Source organism: Argentina silus (genome assembly GCF_951799395.1).
Source record: "Argentina silus genome assembly, chromosome: 10".
In the NCBI taxonomy this organism is placed as follows: domain Eukaryota; kingdom Metazoa; phylum Chordata; class Actinopteri; order Argentiniformes; family Argentinidae; genus Argentina; species Argentina silus.
In genome coordinates, this window is record NC_139664.1 from 10809252 (window position 1) to 10819731 (window position 10480).

A 10480-nucleotide genomic window follows, 5' to 3' on the forward strand; every position below is an offset into this window, starting at 1 on the left:
AGTAAGGTCAGACATCTATCTCAGATGAATATCAGCTTATTAAGAAATGTCACATATTTGGAAATGATACCCCCTATTCTACATCATCACCACAGTAGGCCTAAATAAGAAAATAAACTTTGGTTGGCTCCATAAATTCCATCTGCATAAGTTTGTTCCTGGTTATTGTACTGTAAAAGTCTAGTATATCCTCTCAGAGAGACATCAGAGCAGACTCAACATGAGGGCTTTCTCGAACAATTGCCCTATTCTACCCTATACCCCAACCCTGGCCACCCCCACACTCCCTATTCCCAATGTCCACTTGATTAAGCCCCAAGCTCCTGAGTCGAATCTGGAGGGAAAATGGTTCACTAATTCAAAGACTCAAGTTCCACACAAAAGAGGAAGACCTTTCTTTCTGCTCTAATTTGAGTCAAACTGAACAAGGTGTCAAGAGTTTTCCCTGTCTAGTTTATTGACCACCATATTGTTGGGAAAATGAGCGAAGCAGAAGGGATGCAGACTGTGAAGTGAGTGAAAAGCGAGGAGAGAAAGACTGAACATGTTCAAGTCTGAGTTGTATTTGTCCCTGTTTGCTCATGCTGGTCCTGCTGGGTTATTCCAAGTGGAGATTACCCTCTGACCTGTGTGCATGTCACAGCCCATAGGGTGCCAGATGCGTTGTTGTGCTCATAAGTCACCCTGAAGTTTATTTGATGCCTTAGGCTATTGCTAATGTAGTAAAATAGTTGTTCCCTCATATAGAATGTGGAAAAACATTGCAGGCTGATGCATATTATGGTCAGTTATTATTGTTACACTATATGTGTGTGGTTATTATTTTAATTCAATGGGTGTAAACATCAGTGCAGATTCAACATAGTCTACTAGGTGATTGTGTTAGTTTTGATTGCCTCCATTTATTTTCTCTGTAGGGCTGCAGGGCTGCCTTGTATGAGAGGTCATTTCATCCACGTGGCTGCACTGCTGTCTATGATTGTCAGGTTTTAGAGTGGTGTCATTAGGGTGGTCCAGCCCTGTGAGCACTTTTGACTCGTCTGGCAACTGCATCATCAATAAGGAGCAGAGCAAGCATGTGTTATCTTGTATTTCCTAGAGCTTGTCACTGTCCTAAACCACCACTTAGTCAAAACTGTGGAATGGCTCAATGGCTCAATTGAATGGAATAGACTGACACTGATTTTAGTGTAAATTCTACTAGTGTTAGTTGTTAAACATTTTGGTTGAAACAGTAGCTTGACAGAAAATATGGGAGCATACATAACAAGACCTATGTTGCATTGTGGACAGTTCCCATCTTTGGAAGTGAACGCTACTTTTCTGGGGCTGGTGTGAATACTACCAACGTGGTTTATGACAGCATTTTACAATAGAAGGCAAAGCACTTACAACTCTCACTTGCCCACTCTTTTTTTATTAGGGCTCTAAACTCTGCTGCACTATATATTAAGAATAGTCCTAATTATACCATAATCATCAAGTCTGCTATGCCTTGTTGTTTAATGTAGGCCTACAGTATATTTCAATATTTACATTTTTCAATTCAGTTCATATATATACATTGGACCCCACCCCACCCCCCTCCCTGACTCCACTCCCCTAAAATAGATTTACTTATGTGTGTAAGCAATTAAAACAATTAGTGAGGGAACCAAACAAAAACAGTCTCCACACCACTGTACACATTCTCTGCTTTTTGGTGGGGTTGCCTAGTGATGTGCACTCGTTGATGGAGAGAGCTCAGTCAGGGAGATGGTTCTTTCTCCTCTGAGCGTCCCTCTCTCTCTTCTCTCCCTCCCTCTCTCCCGCCTCCTCTCCTCTGCTCTGCATACTAATAGACAGACTCAAAGCTGATTACAAAACAGGGCTGTCTGACTGCTTATTAATATCCCACTCTTCTGGCCCTGCTCACATCCGTGACTGAAATGGTGGGGTGGAGGGAACTGAGTTTGAGCTTCTTCTCCAATGTTTGTTATGTCATGTGCTGTAAAATTATTGCTGTATCGCTTTACTATTGTATAGCTAAATAATAAGCAAGTCAAGTAAATAGTTTAAAGCAGTTTTCCTCTATTCTATTTCTGGTAAGCAATAGTAAGAAAAATAATGCTAAAACCATGTTTCTGTATATTTCCATGTTGGCCACTAGAGGTGTTCCCTCTCATTCTCAGTGGCAGTCCTGGCCTTAGTGAAGCTAGAAGCAGTTGCAGTCAAGGTGTCCTGACAACACTACTCTTGCAGTATGAAATGTCAGGGGATCACCTGCCATTTTGGAGGAATGCATCTAGGCGCAAAAAGAGTTTTGGTCCAGACTCAACAGCTTTGAAAGGCCTGATGCAGTAATTCCAGGAATCTGTCTCAAACGCGTCTTTTTAAACAGGAAGGAATCATTATACTGATAGCAACTCTCACAAACAACTTAGTTTACACAAGATCAGTTGCCCTTAATCTCAAAACAAAATCTCGCAACCAAGTAGCTAACACACTTATTGTCAGAGGATAGTCAAGTAGTAGTAAAATTGTGTCCTTTCTAAACCAGAGAGTGAACGAAAGATGTAGCTCTCTAAGACTTAGGCCTTGAGTTTAATAATCATATAATAGAACTCATATCGTGGATCTTAATTTGTCTACCTAAGTATACTATTTCTTTCAGAAAGAGAAACAGCTGTGAAACTGCATTGTTTTATATGGATTCAAATTGTATACTTCTGCAATGCGTCAGCTATCTACAGTACATGGTGAACATGTCCAAATGAACAGATTCATGTATTGAGTAACTGAGTAATTGTCATGACCCAGCCTTATGATGTGGCAGTGATCTGTAAGAACCCTTCCTAAGGTACAGTCCATCCTCGGGAGACAGATATAATTAGTCAAATGGAAACAGGAAACGCCTTGCCCTGTCTATCTCACTCTCTCTGTACCGATGTACATTAAGTCTCAGTCTAATCTAGTGCAGAGGAGCATGTATCATGATGAGTCTCATGATGCCTTTCACTGTGTCTTACGTCCATAGGACTTACTGGAAATGAGGAGGGGGCAGTTACAACTTCCTGAAAAACAGCCCAATTACCTTTGTTTTAATTGTAAACTTCCTTGTTTTATTTTTAGTTTCAGCTAATGGCGATTGACCTGGATCATCTGTGTCTGGAAGCAATTATGTAACTACACACTCATTAAAACATGCTCAAGACCATATTACCTAGCGAAGTGAACATATTGTAACGCCAAAGGTGTAATAAGACAAGGAACATAAGATTAAATAAGCCAACAAAGCATTGTGGTACGATGTCAACATTTTAGTACCAAATATGGTAAAGGTCTTTCTTTGCTCAAGTTCCACAGCTTAACAATGTTTTAATGGTCTGATACTTGGCATGTCATTATCCCCATGAAGTTACTGACCTTCCTCTATTTTTCTTTACCTTATTTTGCCATTTTGTCTGGTGTGTTGCCTTTGAACGCACTTTCTTTTACAGTGTTTCATTGTAATGCTGAGGCTGTAATTACACTGAATCTGAACTCCCTGGCCTTTCACATGACAAATACCTTGGCTGTGTCTGCAATGAAGACAGACCACAGTCTACCCCTGTTATTACCATCCCACCCTGATGGCTGCTAGAGATGTGAGAAAACCTGTAATAACAAATACAAAATCATCCCCATTCAGTTATTTACCTGCATAGGTTTTCATATTTGAATACATAAAAAAGGGGCATATGCTCATATCCTCAATGATATCAGTTAAGCATCAACCTACTGCACAATAAGCAATCCGAGAGGCCCTAGTTCTAGAACACATCAGCTCACATCATATCACAGTGGCTGCATTCACTTGTCAGTGATTCATTTGTGGTGAATGTTTACACACCCCTGGCGGTTTGTCCAACAGGAGAGATTTGGGGCAAGGGCCTCTAATTTCGGGCCCTTCCTCCACAGATTAAAGAGCTAGCTGGGACCAGGTGTACAGTTCAGACCGGCGATTAGCTCCTCATCTTACTCCCCTTAATCTTACCCCTCTTAAATGACATGTTTGCCGCTTGCTCCATATTCTACCTCTGTGAAGTAGCAGTGATTTGTAAGGGTGTTCTGTTATCACAGAGGAGGGTCTCCTGACTTGTTCACGGTTAAATAGGGGTTATGGTCAGGGTTGTATAGAATACTTTGAAAATACTTGCACTGAATACTGTATACTGAATACTCTACATGGCTCAAAATGTATTCAGTATTCAGATACTGAATACTTTTTCAGTTGTACACAGGAGCATTAAAAAAAACACAGAAAATAATTGGTCAAAGTATTTTTCAACATATTTTGATAGTAAAAAATGTAAATCCTCATACTTATTCTGAATACATGTATTCCGACATACAGTGCAGCACTTAACCCTATTCCAGCAGCCTCTGCTTCACTATGGTAGAAAACAAGCATAGAGGAGGGGAACACATAGAGGACAGGCAGTGTTTTTATAGATAGAGAGGAGGGGCTCCCACCTCATTCCTGCCCGGTGTGGAATGCACACCTGGAGGTGTTTGTCGAGCACTTCTTGTAATCCATGTGACAATTCAAACTGACATCTGGTGCCGTCAGAAAGAGAGGAAGAGAGAGGGTCTTGGGGCATTCTCCTCCTGACTGTGTCAGCATTGTCTTCACAGATTAGAGCAGAGAGTGTCCTCCTCTCTGTCACGCTATTATTTACTCTCATCTCAATTGTTCACCCTTTGTCTTGAGACATTTTTGTCTTATTGGTGTCTTATAGACACCTGGTTTGGTGTGTAGGATTATTTGCGACTATTCATGCATATAAATAACTGTGTTATTGGGATTGACCACTGTATTCTTTACCATGTATCATCTACTCTAAAAAATCTTGGAATGGACAACTTGTTTTTAGAAGAACAAAAAAGCAATGGCAAAAATACACAGCCCTAGATAGTATCAAATGTACATGCTCAAATAGTTGTCCATACGCTGTATACTTTAATGTCGATTTACAGGTCGAGGTAAAGTAAAGTGGGTCAATACATTTCCTGTTGTTGGTGTGTGGGGGCTGAGGGGGCTGCATGCACTCAGGACCCCAGTCCCCCCACTCCTCTGACAGTGTACACACAGGAGGAGATGGGGCCAGATAAGACAACTGGGACACGCCCCACTGAAGAATTGGGATGCCTGGAGGGGCTGGGAAGTTTTTGCCCAGGCTTAATATTGTGATTCTGCTCAGCAAACAAAGCAGTGTGTTTGATGGAACATGTCAGGCTCCTCTAGGACTCGAGGGCTGGTCTGGTCCTCTCTGGTTAGACAGCTGTCAGCTCAACAGAGCGAAGCTAGCCAACCACTCCCACCCCCATCCCCCCCATGTGTTGTTTTAGGCTGAGACATCAAAGCAGAGGAAGAAGAATAAGGTGAGTGGTAATTTATCTAAAAGGATTGAACAGTTTTAGCCAGAGAGATTAGTTTGGATTCAGGTGAGACTGATTGGTTTGTTGGAAAGGTTGAGATTCCTCATGTCAGCGCTCTGTTGACGCCTCTCTTTGAAGACCTCTGGTTCGTGTTGAGGTTGAAAGGCTCATTAATTGCTGCTCAAGCTTACTTTGTGGGAGAAGTTGAGGTGGTCACTGTTCAGGGTAATGACAGGACCCAAACGTGTAATCTAGCCCTGGCTCTATGTGTGCTATGCATGTTTTGCATCTCATGTGTGCTCTTTCTTTAAAGAGTTACTGTTACTGTCTGTAACTTGAACAGGTACCAGCAGAGTTTTTTAACAAGACTCAAAAGTTTGCCTTCAGGGACTTGCCCATAGCTTTACTGAGGCTGGTCATAGGAGATGTATAATAGGTTATAGTTTGGAAGACTAGTAACCTCCCTCAGAAGGTTATTCAACTATGAATGGATTCTTGCCTTTTCTGGCCAAGTAAACATAAGTGGTTCATTGGTTTTGTTTGTCTACCTAAGAACAAGATATTGCTGCCTGAAGTGACCTTGCTCTTATCAGCTTATCAAGTGGAGGGCTTCCTCTCACAGTATGATAGTATTTGGACAAAACACTTCCATTGTAGGAGATAGACTGTTCCTTCCATTTCTATATCTCAGAAGGGCTCAGAGAGCCGTCGGAACATTTTGTTGTTGTTTGGGTGGGTGACTCTTGTTGACTATATTATACTACACCATCTATGAGGGACACAGAGTACAGTACATAGGTAGATCATGTTTATCACTAATTGAATCAAATAAATCCAATAAGATACAATTAAAACAAGTTTGAAATCTGAAATATGTTGGCATGATAGGCATATTCTGACATCCACTTGGTGTTGTACCACAAACCTAAGTGGTTAAGCTTAGCTTCTACCTCAGGTCAGAGGAGACTACTGTACAGTGTCCTCTCCCTGACTCCCAGCCATAGAGCTAACCAGATGATTGGAGGCTGTGGGAGCTGCTGTTTGTAACTCGACCTTGCCTCCTCCAGCCACCTGTGCTGGCGTGCCAGGGGAAGACAGTGGCTTTTGTGTTCCCAAAGGCCTGGTCTGAGACGTCCACACAACAGGGGGCCGAGGTACATTAAGGGGCCACAACAGGTGGCACACACACACACTTCCTGAGGTTCCACACAGTGAAATACTTGGTTGTGGTGGTGTTTAGGGGCTGGTCTGAGAACAGCTGGGTCCTCCCCTGGAGAGGCTCTGTGGTTGGGTAGAGCTGATTCACCTTCGGTGCCTTGTTAAGAAAGCCATCAGAAAAGTCTAATAGAGATTATGAATTTCAATTCAAGCAGATTGTGATACATTTATGATTTTCCTAAGTAAGATACCATTGGCCTGCTGCCTGAGAAGGTGCACACGATGTGCCTATATCCATTGTTAATAGACAATAAATTGGGTTTCTGGGAATCACTCCCAACACTAAACAGTAAAATGGGAGCTAAACATAAACCAAGATGGTCCTACCAACGTGTGTGTGTGTGTGTGTGTGTGTGTGTGTGTGTGTGTGTGTGTGTGTGTGTGTGTGTGTGTGTGTGTGTACGCGCGTGTGTACGCGCGTGTGTGCGAAAGTGTGTTTGTGTGTGTGTGTGTGTGTGTGTGTGTGTGTGTATGTGTGCATGTGTATTTGTGTGCATAGCTGTGTATGTTTGTTCAACGAGGTCATCAATGTGAAGATCTTGGTACCCAAAATACATGACACCACCGCAATGGCTGAGAAGAGGAAAGATCCAACTGGTGTCATGTTGGGAAGCCCGTGGGTTCCTCAGCTCTTTTTATTTTGTGCTATCTTATCAGAGGCTGGCAGGGATATGCAGCAGCACTCCCACGTCTAAGTGGAGTTGACTCCCAGGGTCCTGGGCTGGGTGTGGGTGGGAGGGAGGGGACAGAGGGGGCAGTGGCCTAGGCTGAGGAGGAGGACTGTACGTACAGGGTTGTGTGTTCTCAAGGCCATGTGAGGTGGACAGGGGCTTGTTGATGACTCACTCACCGTGTGTGAGAGCTGTGTGCAGTGTGCAGGGAGACCCTCTTGATACTGCTGCCTGCTGCCATAGGGATCCATTGTCCAAGACTGGAACTGTAAGTAAAAGCAAGTTATAACTTCTTACGCAACTGGTTGGCATTTGCTGTTGCTGTTCATCATCTGAGAATGTGTACACATAATATATCTTCTGTATGTTTCTGTTACATCATTCCTGATGGGTCAGCGCTATTACTTTGGATGTCTGACTGGGAGCAATGAAAAAGTCATGAAAGTATTTTTTTAATGAACTATGATACAAATTGTATGCTTTGAATTATGGCTATTATTGTGGCTAATTATTGGCTTCATAGAGTAGGTCTAAGTTATTGATAAGGGAAAAGATGTTGTGACCACTTGACAAATGTGGAAGTATAAAGTATATGAATTGAATGTATACTGAGTCAGAGAATGTTGCTGTGCACCATGTGTTATCTGAATGCTGAAAGAGATTGTGGCTAGAGAAACTTCTAGTAACAAAGGCTCTGGTATAGGATTCTTCAGCTGTTGGCTTCATATCACACCATTTACAGGCAACAAAGAAACTCTTATGATTCTGTTGGAGTAGCATTTTCTGAAGTAGCATAATCAGCCCCGACTGATTATTGAAAACTATCGGGATGTAGCTACTCATGTATTCAGCAGAAAAACTTCTGTTCCTGTCTTGCAGTTGAGATAAATTGATAGTTTCATAGACTGGGGAGTTTCTCCTCCGAGCTATTGATCAAATGATTAGTGATACCTTTCAATGTTAAGCTGTCAAAGCTTGAAAGCTTTTCGGATTCAGGAAAATGTTATCTCTAACAAACTTTTGAAACATGAAATGTTTGACTCTGACCTCTTGTGAGAAATAGAAAAGGAGTGGAGTTGAAAGTAGAGTCTGTATGACAATGGGAGCTGGGTGGCCTGTGTGGCACACTGTGTGGCTGGTAACTGAGGTGGGACCAGGGTGTCACATTCCACAGTTGGGTGAGCGTGTGTCTGTGTGTCTGTGTGTGTGTGTGTGTGTGTGTGTGTGTGTGTGTCTGTGTGTGTGTCTGTGTGTGTGTGTGTGTGTGTGTGTGTGTGTGTGTGTGTGTGTGTGTGTGTGTGTGTGTGTGTGTGTGTGTGTGGTAGGTTATACCTGCAGTGATTATCACAGCTGACCATTTCATCAGTTATTGGCCCACAATCACTTCCACAGTGTAGCTGGACTGAGCACTCACATAAGTTAATAGGATTTGTTTTAATTGACCAACACACTGCACTGATAAGAACTAACCACATAAAGTTGACCCAAGCATGTGTGTTCGTTAGCGTACATATGGGTGTGTGCTGTGTGTTAAGACCACTCCAGTAATTTACTGGAAAATGAAAAGAGAAACATTCTGTACCGATACCTCCCCATATTTACCATCTGTATCAGATATTTCCATCTTTAGAGTAATCGCAATCATAAGTTATGATTATGAAAAATGTTCAAACTGTGTCACTCTTTTCATCTGTTCAATTTGTACCCCTGATAGCCTTATCAGACTCCATGCCTCACAGGGGACTACCCTATCTGTTGTTTCAGATCTCATAAATATTGTTTACGAGAAGCCTGCGTAAATTGGGCTATTTCAAGCCCAAAGCTGCTCACGCAAAAACAACAGGAGATGATGGGAACTGTCTTCATAGAACAACACTTCAGGATGTAAATTATACAAACTTCACCACTAAAACAGTTGGTTTCTTTACATTCTCATGAAGATTGTTCCATAATGACAGATTACTCAAAACGTATGCACAAAGGTTTGTTTCTACCATCACAAAATATACATGATAATTCTGGTTTATTTGAAAGAGTTTCCTGACTACGAAATATGATAATGATCCAACAAGCTGATTAATGTTTACTATTTGCCCCGGTGCAATAAGGCAAACTCCTAAATCAACAAGAGAATATAAATACAGACAGGCCAGAAGCTTCCCCTAGTGGCCAAAGGAGAGCCCAGAGACTCATGCTCTCTCTCTCTCCTGGGAGTCCAGTCCAGCACGGCACGGGGGAGAGGGAGATACGCAGGGCATGGTTTGTTATTACTGTACATGCTTATCTGATGGGAAAAAGAGGGGTTCTTAATTTGTTTTTCGAGGGAGAAATATGTTGAATCAAAAATATTGCGAGTCTGAGGTTATCTTCAAGGAGATAACATTTTATGAAGTTTTAGATTTGAAACAAACATATTTAGATCTTTTATCTTTTATATTGCTTCTATGTAGTTGTCTTTTCTTCTGTCTGTGTCCCACAACCCAAGTATCAACTTCCACAGTGAGTATGTTTGTTTAAGCCCAGGTACAGTAATTGCTGACTATGAATGGACTGTGAACGCGTCACGCTGCATGTACCCGTGTCTGCATTGCCTGGGTCATGGTGCTGTGTGTGACTAATGTAGTCGGAGAAGAATCCAGTGCCTTCTCTAAATATAACCCAACCTCATTACCCATCCTCACTAACCTCTTTGTTTACTTAGGATTGTTTAATACGATCTTCACATGTTGACACACAGTGTTGATTCTCACCACACAGGCTTTCCTGAACAAGGATTCCCTATGTTTAGGTTTTGGATTAGTTTCAACTGATTGGAGGGGCATAATGTGAACCTTTGACACCTTGTCAGTTGTGACATTCCAGAAAAACACTACAAAACAAGCTTGGTGGCCAATTTCCATTAAAAAAAATGTTTTATGTTGGCATTTTTTTATGTGTTGTCAATTCAGTAGTAGAGTAGAAGGCAAGTAAAGTATAGGAACTCCAACCTCATTGTGAAGGGACATGTCCGATATCCGACAGATTGAGTTTTGATATTTGTGTCACTTCAAAACATAAACATGTATTAGTCACAATGTTAATCAGCTTGTTAATAAAGGTGATGTATGTCTTTTTCAGCGGTAATCCGTTTTTAACCCATCACATCTGTCTCATTTAAGGAGATGGCCTACATATGTCAGTGATGTGTCAGG